Below are 10336 nucleotides of genomic sequence, written 5' to 3'. Positions count from 1 at the left end.
GCCAAGGTACCGCACCGATTTACGCCAAGGAATCGGAGTCCCGTCCAGTGACAGTGGAGCAAGGTGCGTGCGCGAGCGCGAAACGCAGGCCATGGCCACCGATTTGTCCGCGCTCAGCGACAGACCAAGGCCGCGCAAGCTGGCATCGATTGCGGTCAGGGCTCCCTGAAGACACCCCCGCACGCGGAACGCCTCGCCCGGTGGTCCCCGGCACCACAGAGCTATGTCGTCTGCATATATGGACATGTACACATGGTGTCGGCCGCTCGTGGGGAGGGAGGCCGGCACCACCGACATGGCCACATTAAACAGAAATGGTGATAGGATAAAGCCCTGCGGCACGCCCATGTCCACCGGGCGAGGCTTGGAGAGCTTACCCCTACTCGTACACGCATGGTGCGCCCGCTCACGAAGCCATGAACGTATCGCCCAAAGGCGCCCGCTCACACCAGCCACATCAAGCGCCGCGAGAATTGGTTCGCGGTGAACGTTGTCAAAAGCGCCCGAGACGTCCAGTAGCAGCAGCAGCGCAACCTGGGCTGCTGCCCTGGCATGCTCCAGCGCTGTAACAACGTCCGATATAGAATCAGCCGTGCACCGCATCCCACGGAAACCCGTCTGCCGCTCGTCAAACAAATCAGCCTCCGCAGCCCGCTCGTTCAGACGCTGCAACGCCATATGCTCCATGAGCTTACCTGCCGCCGATGTTAATGCCACTGGCCGGTATCCGCTCAGCTCCGTATGTGAGCGCCCTGCCTTTCGGATGAGACAAACGACCGCGGTTCGCCAATCCTCCGGTAGCTCCCCGCGTTCCCACACCAGGTTGATCTGCTGCAGGAGGATCTGTCGTTGCTGCGCATCCAGGTTTCGCAGCATCTGGCATGTCACCCCGTCCGGTCCGGGTGCCGAGCGGCGGCGGCAGCGCTGCAGCGCATTGTTCAGTTCCGCCGCGGTGAACGGCGCATCACATGGACCTTCCGAGGCGACGAGCAAGGGACTGGCGTCGCTTCTGGGGCTCTCAGGAGCAGCTATGTTAGCGGCGTTTGCGGGGCTGGGCGGCGCGAATCGATCGGCAAACTGCTCTGCCAATTCTACAAAGCTTAGCCCGCTGGAGATTGCGAGGGCGGCCAGCGGTTGACGGTTTGCCTGTGGTTCGGTGATGCGCCGCAGGGTGTCAAACAGCCTCCGCGAGCTGACATCTTCCTCCATCCGTTGGCATAGTGAAGCCCACTGCCGGCGGTATAGCTTGTTGGCGTGGCACGCGCTGCTGCGTCCAAGCGGTTGTAGACAGTCCAGTCGGCGGCTCTGTCAGTCCGTCGCGCCCGTCGCTCTGCGCGATCTCTCTTCTCGCGCATATTGAGCAGCTTTATATCTGGTGTGGGCTGCCCTGCCCTTACCTCTGCTCGTTGGGTGGCTGCGAGATTGCTTCGGACTAGACTAGAAAAGAAATCTGCGCCAGTGGCCGCCGCCTCGTCGACCGCCCGCCTGAACGCACTCCAGTTGGTAATGGAGTAGGCACGTTTGGGGCGCGTCTCCAACGCAGTGGGTTCGATTAGGATGGAGTAATGATCCGAGCCCCAGAGAGATGGTGATCGGCGCCATGTCGCCTCGATGCCTCTGGATGCGAAGGCAACGTCGATGCAGGAGCCGGTTGTTCCGCGTCGTCGAAAGGTGGGCTCGCCGGTGTTCAAGGGGGTGAGTCCCAGGTGCGTTGCTGCGTCGTGCAGGTCGTCTCCACGCGCGGAGTGGCGCGCACTGCCCCACGCACTATGGTGGGTGTTAAAATCACCACAGATGATTTAGCGCGGGGCACAGCACGAAGACACAGCACGAAAACACAGCGCGTTCCACGCGACAGCTGTACGCACATAAACACTGGCCACCGTCGTGTCAACACCACCGACGCGCACTGTCACCACCACGCACTCCTGGGCGTCAGATGTCGCCGCCGCCGAGCCGACGAGAATGTGCTGGACGTCCTGCCGCACGTATATCGCGCACCTTGATTTCCCGGGGCGATGAGATGTGACACAACAGGGCACTGCAGCACAGGTGGGTTCCTCGCACGTGGTGGCTGAGTGGTAGCCAATGTAGCCAGGTAGCCGCATCTGGGGCTCCCCGTCATGTGAACGTACGTACGTCTCCTGCAGCGCGATAACTTCCGGCGAATCCTGTGCGATGCGAACTCGCATTTCGGCGTACCGCGCCGCAAGTGAGCGCACGTTCCACTGCAGGATGGATGCTATGCGGGAGGGAGTCCGGCGGCTAGCCATCATGCTGGCTTATCTGTGCGGGAGCACCCGCTGCTTCTAAGCAAGCCCGGTGTCCATCGGTGCCCTCCGGGAAAAGAGCGCTGAGGGCGCGCAACGCCAGCTTTAGGCGCGCGATCTCCGCGTCCCGTGCGTCAGGGGGCTGGCCATGAGAAGCGGCCGCAGGCTCGGGCCGCGCTGTACGGGACGGCGGACAACCGGATCGCCGCTGCCGCTGCCGGCGCTGCCGTTGCTTCGGTGGCTGCTGCTGCTGGGGTGTTCCCCTGACGGCCTGCGCATAAGAAAGCGCGCGCGGCGTCTTCTGATGTTGCTCCAGCCTACTGTTCCAGCCTGGACGACGGCTCGGACAAACCGCCTGGACATTGGTGCCATGGATGTGGCCATTAAAGTGGCCACGTGACGCTCTCGCTGCCAGTGCGGGCACGCTGGGTCAATGGCTGCGTGCCGCCCCCCGCGGTTAACGCAGCGGGGCTTGCTCGCGCAGGTACCAGGCTCGTGCGGCGCGCCGCAGCGCGTGCATCGGGCAGCAGCACGACACACCTCAGTGGCATGCCCCAGGCTGGCGCACTTGGCACACTGGAGCGGCCGGGGACGGCAGGGGCGGACCGCGAGCCTGCGCTTGAATATGGTGATGAACGCCGGTGGTGTCGGCGCCGCAAAACGGAGAGCGAGTGTCTGCCCGACAGAGACGCCGACACCATCGGTACCGTTGACTCCGCCGCCGCTAGCAGCTCCTCCGCCGTCCTGCGCCCGTCCACACCGAAGACCAGGCCAGAGCTTTGATTCCGAGGAGGAGGCTCCTTGGCGCAGACTGGCACGCCGCGGATGACGGTTGTGGCTAGCAGGGCGTGGAGAGCATCGCTGCTCCCCGCGTCCACTGCCACCACATTCCGCCGCATGTTTACCCGGACGGCGAGGACGCCCGGGCGGGATCCGATCTCCTCGGCCAACTCCCAGTCCTGTTCCCTGGTGAAGGCGGTGCCCCGGTTCGCCGGCCGAAACAGCACCATCCCCACCAGGCTGGACGGGACCTCCACGGCAGCCGCGGCTCGCTCCAGGGCAGCTCTCCGACGCCGCTGCTCCTTGGTAGTGATAATGCGCCACGGGACCAGGCTGGCCCCAGCATCAGCGTCGCCGCTGCCTGCGGCGCATTGCTGCGGCGCGCCGCGGAGTTGGGCGCGCTCGCTGCCAGCAGACGAAGCCCCAGCCGCAGCCTGGTCTCGTGCGGCGGGATTTGGTGAGGTCGCACCCGGTTTTCTTCCGGACGCCGTCGCCCCAGCAGCAACAGCAGCAGCATCAGCAGCAGGCTGGAGGTGGGCTCCATGGGGCTCGTGCTGGGAAGGCCCTGCTCTTTCGAGTCTGGAGGGAGAGGGAACAGTGACGGTGGGGGGGGGGGGCTTCGAGCATCCCGCTTGGCCACCGCGATGTCCCTTTTGGTTACCGAGTCCCTCTCCTTCTCGGACCCCATTGAGCGTCGCCGTTTCCGGAGAGCAGACTCGTCCATTGGGGTGCACATGCTCTCCTCGGCTGCAGGTGCCCGCGGTGAGCCCGCAGCAGCAGCATCAGGGGGAGAGGGCATCACAGCCGGTTCCCCAGGTGTAGCGATGGCGGCAGGAAGCGCAGGGGTGGCCAGAAATGGCGGGGAGGGAGCCGCCATGGAGTTCTGCGTCTGGTGAGCGAGCGCCATGGCGTCCCGCAAGGCTAGAACGCGTGGGTCCGCCGGAGACACGTCCAAGGTCCCGATGACGGACTCGAGGTTCTCCGAGGTGGTAATGAGCGCCGCCGTCAGGCACCTCACCGTGTCCCGCAGATCAGCGATCTCGGCCTGCATTCGCCGAATGGTGCTGGACGACCTTGCTCTGGATGGCGTTCGTCTCCGTGATCGTGAGCGTGAGCGGCCTGCCCTGCGTTGCTGATTGTCACCGCCGAACACAGGCCTTCGCTCGTTCACGGTGTCTGTGGCCTCCATGGGGAGACCCCGCAGCGCCGCGAAGCCTTAGGCCCAGCGTCCGAAGGAGCAGAGAGCTAAAAAACACGTCCGCTCGCTTCGAGCGCCCGCCGAAGAATCCTTCTATATATGAAAGAGAACACGACCATACGATATGCATATGAAGCATCGCTTTAAAGGAAAACCTATTGTTTTACCTCTCCCCTTATCCTTTCTTTCTGTTCCCTCACCTCTTTCATTTCATTCCTCCATTCTGCCTGCTATCCTTTATTTCCGCTGCCCCAGCTCAAGTGCTTCAGTATCTAGGGCAGATGCCGGGGCTAGCAAAAATCTTTTCCTTTCTTTTTATTATTATTTTAATAAAACCAGTTACTACTTGCGGATTCTTGATCTCCAGACGTCATTTTTTAAACCCTTCTGGTGACGCGCGCTGGAGGGTACCTAATTATACATTTAATTCATAATAGTAATAATAATAATTGGTTTTTGGGGAAAGGAAATGGCGCAGTACCTGTCTCATATATCGTTAGACACCTGAACCTCGCCGTAAGGGAAGGGATAAAAGAGGGAGTGAAAGAAGAAAGGAAGAATAGGTGCCGCAGTGGAGGGTTCCGGAATAATTTCGACCACCTGGGGATCTTTAACGTGCGCTGAAATCGCACAGCACACGGGCGCCTTACCGTTTTTCCTCCATAAAACGCAGCCGCCGCGATCGGGTTCGAACCCGGGAACTCCGGAGCCGCCGCGATCGGGTTCGAACCCGGGAACTCCGGATCAGTAGTCGAGCGCCCTAACCACTGAGCCACCGCCGCGGGACATTTAATTAAAAAAAGGCTGTTTCGTCCAAGTTCTCCATCTGTTAGTACTTCAAGGGAAGTGTATTTAGAAGGCGTAGTGCTTCCGCTGAATTACCGAGAGGTGCAGTTCTCGGAAGGTCAAGATATATGCCATTCATGCCGTATGGCTTTTTTTTAGAGAGAGAGAGAGAGAAACTTTATTGCTGGAGAGGAATTTATGGGTCGACGCACGACCTCACTGCACTCAAGTGTTTATGTTCCTAATGTCCATAACACAGGCAGCCCGGCCGGTGGCGATGGTCTGCACGGCCGGGTCCTCCGAGCGCAGCCGGGTCTCCCAGTCCTCCCAGGTCTTGAGGTCCTCTAGGCCGCGCGGGGGAGGGTCCGCCGGGCAGAGAGAGAGAGGATGTGCAGGGAAGAGGCTTTTCTTTGAATGATGCGGAGAATACGAACCACTGTGCGCACATTTTTCTCAATTGTACCATACACTGTGGTGTACTCCATTTATCTTGACACGCAAGCTGATAACAGGCGTGCTTTGATACCTGACATGAACCCCGTGTCAGTATCCCATGTTAGCTGCGCTGCAATATAACAGCGACATGCGACAAGCAGCTTCTTCCTCCTGAGCTGTTGCGTTGCCATTTATGCAGGCTTAAGGTCTTTTCGAAGGCATTTTTACAGCCTTTCTCAAAACTAGAGTCCAATTAAGATGTTTGCATCTAAGCCGCGTTGTGGGGCTGTTGTAACATCAGCGGAAGTCCCAACTTTCTGAGGGCCGAGGACTATATAGAGTCCATCTCACGTTCAAGAGCTCTGGAACGCTAGCGATATGTAACGACCCACACAAGCTAACCTCTTGGATTCTGTACTTTTGACAGAGGCAATACGTATCTCTCGCGAATTAGTTACGTTGAACGTGCGATAAAATGAAAATTAAAATTGGTTGCTGGGGAAAGTAAATGGTGCAGTATCTGTGTCACATCTCGGCGGACACCTGAACCGCGCCGCAAGGGAAGCGATAAAGGAGGGACAGAGAAAAGAAAGAGGTGCCGTATGGAGGGCTCCGGAATAATTTCGGCCGCCTCGGGAAATTTAACGCGCACTGATATCGCACAGCACACGGGCGCCTTTGCGTTTCGCCTCCATCGAAACGCGTCCGCCGCGGTCGGGTCCGAACCCACGGGAACTCCGGATCAGTAGCCGAGCGTCCTAACCACTGAGCCACCGCTGCGGGGAAAACGCGCGATGCCTTCAGAGACGTTTTAACGGTGAGAGCAGCGAGGAAATTATGGACAGAACGAGCAAACGAAGTCGTAGCAAAGAACTGGAATAGAGAGCATTCGTTTTATCAAGTTCGTTCATGACGTGTCGGGTTCGCAAAAAGTCTTATCCGTAAATTTTCTTTGCTATCTCTCACGCGATGGACTAACCGGCCGAAATGATAGTCCTGCTTGGGCACTGACGGCCTCTCGCACTTTAATCATTTTATTATTGTTATCAACGTCGTCATAATGGAATCTCCGGCAGGACCAAAGCCTTTCCCAGTGGCACCGAGAGCGGCCCTTTTTATTGCCAACCGCCCGGTCCCGCACAGTTTGTATTTCCCAACCCCATCACTTCGCATGCAGTGCATCCGTTTCTATGCGCTCAGTTGCCACTCTACCGCTCTAGAAGACTTCCAGTTAACTGTTCCACTGTTCCACTAAACACCAGCTAGAATGTCACCACTTTGCGTTCCACTTCCACTGCACCTCTCTCGCTCACCATTTTCATTGCTATAGTTGAGTTGCGCGCTGTTCCCAATTTCAGATGACGAAACCCTCTCGAGTGGGTTTTGAATACTATTTGCAGTCTACTGTAAACAAAGAAGCACCTCTAGACTAGTCCGTCCTCATTCGCCAACTCCCTGCAGCCCTCTTTGAACCCCAATCGACCGCGGCTTGGCTGAAGCGAGCCAATTAACCGACGGTCTCTCAAAGGGCACCGCCTTGCAAACCCGCTCTTATATACACGCACTCGAGGCGTGCGCCTGACGGCCGGTCCTCTCACGGTCGTCTGTCAACGACACATGCAGTCGCGAGGCCGCGAGATCGGCCGTCTGCACTGTTTGGGTCCTCGTGAATTTGAGAGGCCTACTCCGCTAAGAGCCGATGCAGTCGAGGTCGAGGTTCGCCAAATATTGGTTTCCATTTTACATGAATGTTACTGAGGAGATAACAGAAATTTGATACCAGAAGACAAGACACCGATAGCATTGCATGTGGCTCGTGTACGGCACAGTGTGCTAATCTGGAATGTTGTTCGTTTCTGTATTTCGTCCATTCCAAATGGTTCAGTGTTCGGCACTGAGGAGGAAAAGAAAGGTCAGTGCCGAGGGCTCCTGTTCCACTTAGGGTGGTCAGTACTGGAGAGGTGGGGCTTTTATGACCTTGGAAAATGGTGCAAACACACGCGGAGGATTGGCCACACAAATAAGTCATGAAAGCCTGATATTCCCGGTCAGAATTTAGGCATGTCGAAAAAATTAAACAAGTACAAAATGAAATGAACATAACCTAAGCTTACAATGAGGAAGAAAATGATGATTATGAAAGCACTTATGAAACAAGGTTGTTCTGGGTACCGTGGCACATGGGCTTTCACTTAAATGAGGGCGCAGATTCCTTAGCAGGGGCCTCTCTCTGCGGCCCAATTATTGCTGCTCTGCCAACATGTGCATATACACCTGCGGTGAAGTTTAATTCGCAGCTACACAATATTTCAGGAATTTGCTGCCTCGGCTCTTACATTATCTCCCGAGTATCAACATCTTTTGCATCCTTGGAGTAGCAAAAAGGCAGCACACCTGCGATGCCTCCTTTCCTTCTCTCCGCAACGCTGCAACAAAACGCACATCTGCCGGAGCTCTCCATGGCGGGCGTTGCTTGCTTGCTGACAGGAAGAATGAAAAGGAAGGTGCGCGGGACTGCCCTCTGGCTCAAGTTGAGCCACAATCGCTGCCACGTGCTGAAAGTATGAGAATTGAATGAATGAATTCATCATTCATTCATTCATTAATTGATTCATTCATTCATTCATCATGGGGCCTGACGGTCGGGGCGCAGCAATTAGGAGGGGGTGCCTCCCGACCGGCTCTCAGCACCGGAGACCGCGAAGAGAGTCTTGTAGTAAGCTGTCTCCGCCTGACGGATGAGGAGTCTTCGTTGATCCGGGTCGGGGCTCCGGATCAGCTCTTCCCAGGTGGCAAGGTCTGGGATGCTTTGTGATTTAGCCCGAGGAGAATCCTGACACTCTCAAATTAAGTGATTTTGCGAAGTCATTCTGTAGCAGCTACTGCAGAGCTCAGGCTCCCCAGTGTCTTCATCGTGTAGTGTATAGTACGGAAAGAATCTGTTGACCTGAAGCCTCCTCCAGCCCTGCAATCCTTTGGAGTAAGTGTCTTATCCGGAAGTGAGAGTGTTCTTCTATCCAGTCTGGGTGTTTCGGTTATTTCTTTAGACGTTATACATCCGAGCTGCTCTGGAAGTGCCCCTGAGTGGGAATAAAGTAGGAGAGTTGAAAGATAGGAGAGCAAAGGTTTAACGACGCGCGCTAATCTATCCCAGGCCGATCCCGGAGGCAGTGCAATACCGGGCCAACCCGTGGCGGAGGTAAAGCAAGCTTCAGGCACTCCGCCGCCACATTCCAAAAATGAGTTTAATTTCTTGGGTCCAAATAGGACTCGTAGCAGATGTTAAATTATTATTAATTTATATTAAAAATACATTAAACTATTATATTTAAAGATATTAAACATTTTTGCGTTGAATACAAAATAATGAAGAGGCGGGAAAAAATGGCCCACAATTTATAGCATTGCATAAAAACGGCTGACTGAACAGCAGTTTGTTTGGGGGGCGCTAATAATTTCTTGCTCTCGTCGAACGTTTGTCAAGCTGCGTTCGAAGGTGTACTCGAGGTGCGCCTCGATGCGCGTGGCTTCTGCTGGCTCGAGTGTGCTTGTTCGCTATTGGCTAGAGGAAGAAACCTTTGGCATTCGGCCACTGAACCAAGGTCATGGGTTCGAACCCCAGTCGTGGCAATGTATATTTTATTTATTTATTACAGGTTAAGGTCATGGCTTCAGCTATGGTTCTGCTTTTGCACCTTTAATTGGTCGTCAAATAATATTAATAATTGATTTTTTTGGGGGGGGAGGAAATGGCGCAGTATCTGTGTCATATATCGTTGGACACCTGAACCACGCCGTAAGGGAAGGGATAAAGGTCTGGTCGTGTGGTCGTGAACTAGAGTTTTCGCTCTATGAGGGAATTTATTATCTATGAGGGAAACGCGTGTACTGTGCAGTGTCAGCTCAGCGCACGCTAAACCTCAGGTGGTCCAGTGATCCGAAGCCTTCCACTATGGCGTTCCTCATGGGTCATTTAAAGCTTCAATCAATCAATCAATCAATCAATCAATCAATCAATCAATCATTCATTCAATCAGTCAGTCCGTTAATCAATCAATCTTTATTTCCCCGAAAAAAAAAAAGATAGAGAAACGTTAAACCCTACATACCGCTATGATCCTTTATTTCTCTTTCTGCAAAAGGTGAATTGTCCATAGCCGTCAAGGCTGTGCAAACAACGTTCTCAAATTTCTAGATTACTTTCGTTCAGCAATGATACGCTATTTATGAACGTAGGCATTCCTAAAGCTTTTTTTTTCACACTTCTCGTATTAATATGCATTACGTTGAACTCAAGCTTGAAATGTTATTTACGTCTCCCGCCCTGTCCTTCAGAGCAGCGCCGTACATAAATGTTTTTGTTTGCCTATCTCCTAGAGATCACACATCCGTGCAAGGTTTAAAATTTTCGCTGCTCCCTTAAATGTTTTCACCCTTATTCTATGACCAGATATTTTTGCACATTTTGTTAGCATTATTTTCTGCACTCCTCTGTTAACGCCTTATACTGTACCTGATCCGCTTCGCCATCGTAGACTAGCATGCGGGCGCTTTTTATACAGCGGTTAAAATTTGGGTTTGCATTAAAGTGCAATTTCTCTCTCTCAGTTCGGAAGTTACAATCGCTACGCGACGCCTCTTGAAAATTTTCTCAGCCAAGAAACTAAGAAAAGGACAACGTTCCACCGGAAGAACTTAAACGAAGTTTCTTGACGTCTGCTTCGCGCTTTATTCTTATCACCGTAACTCGCGGTGACTTCCTAACCGGAACATCTAGCGCATGTTCGCGACAAATTGAAATTTACTAGTTTTCCCCGTGGACGCCGTCACCGTAAATAGATTTTTCACACGTTGTGCCTGGTTTATA

The 10336-nt window shown here is 54.5% G+C and overlaps 1 pseudogene; it reads right to left on the bottom strand.

Annotated features, from left to right (window-relative positions):
• Nucleotides 1–8614: 8614 nt before the first annotated feature.
• LOC144102881 (U2 spliceosomal RNA) lies at nt 8615–8792 on the bottom strand (annotated as a pseudogene).
• Between the last annotated feature and the right edge of the window lie 1544 nt (nt 8793–10336).

This window comes from Amblyomma americanum, chromosome 8, assembly GCF_052857255.1.
Source record: "Amblyomma americanum isolate KBUSLIRL-KWMA chromosome 8, ASM5285725v1, whole genome shotgun sequence".
NCBI classification, from domain to species: domain Eukaryota; kingdom Metazoa; phylum Arthropoda; class Arachnida; order Ixodida; family Ixodidae; genus Amblyomma; species Amblyomma americanum.
Note: the sequence above shows the minus strand (reverse complement) of the source record. Positions and strands in the feature narration are given on the sequence as shown.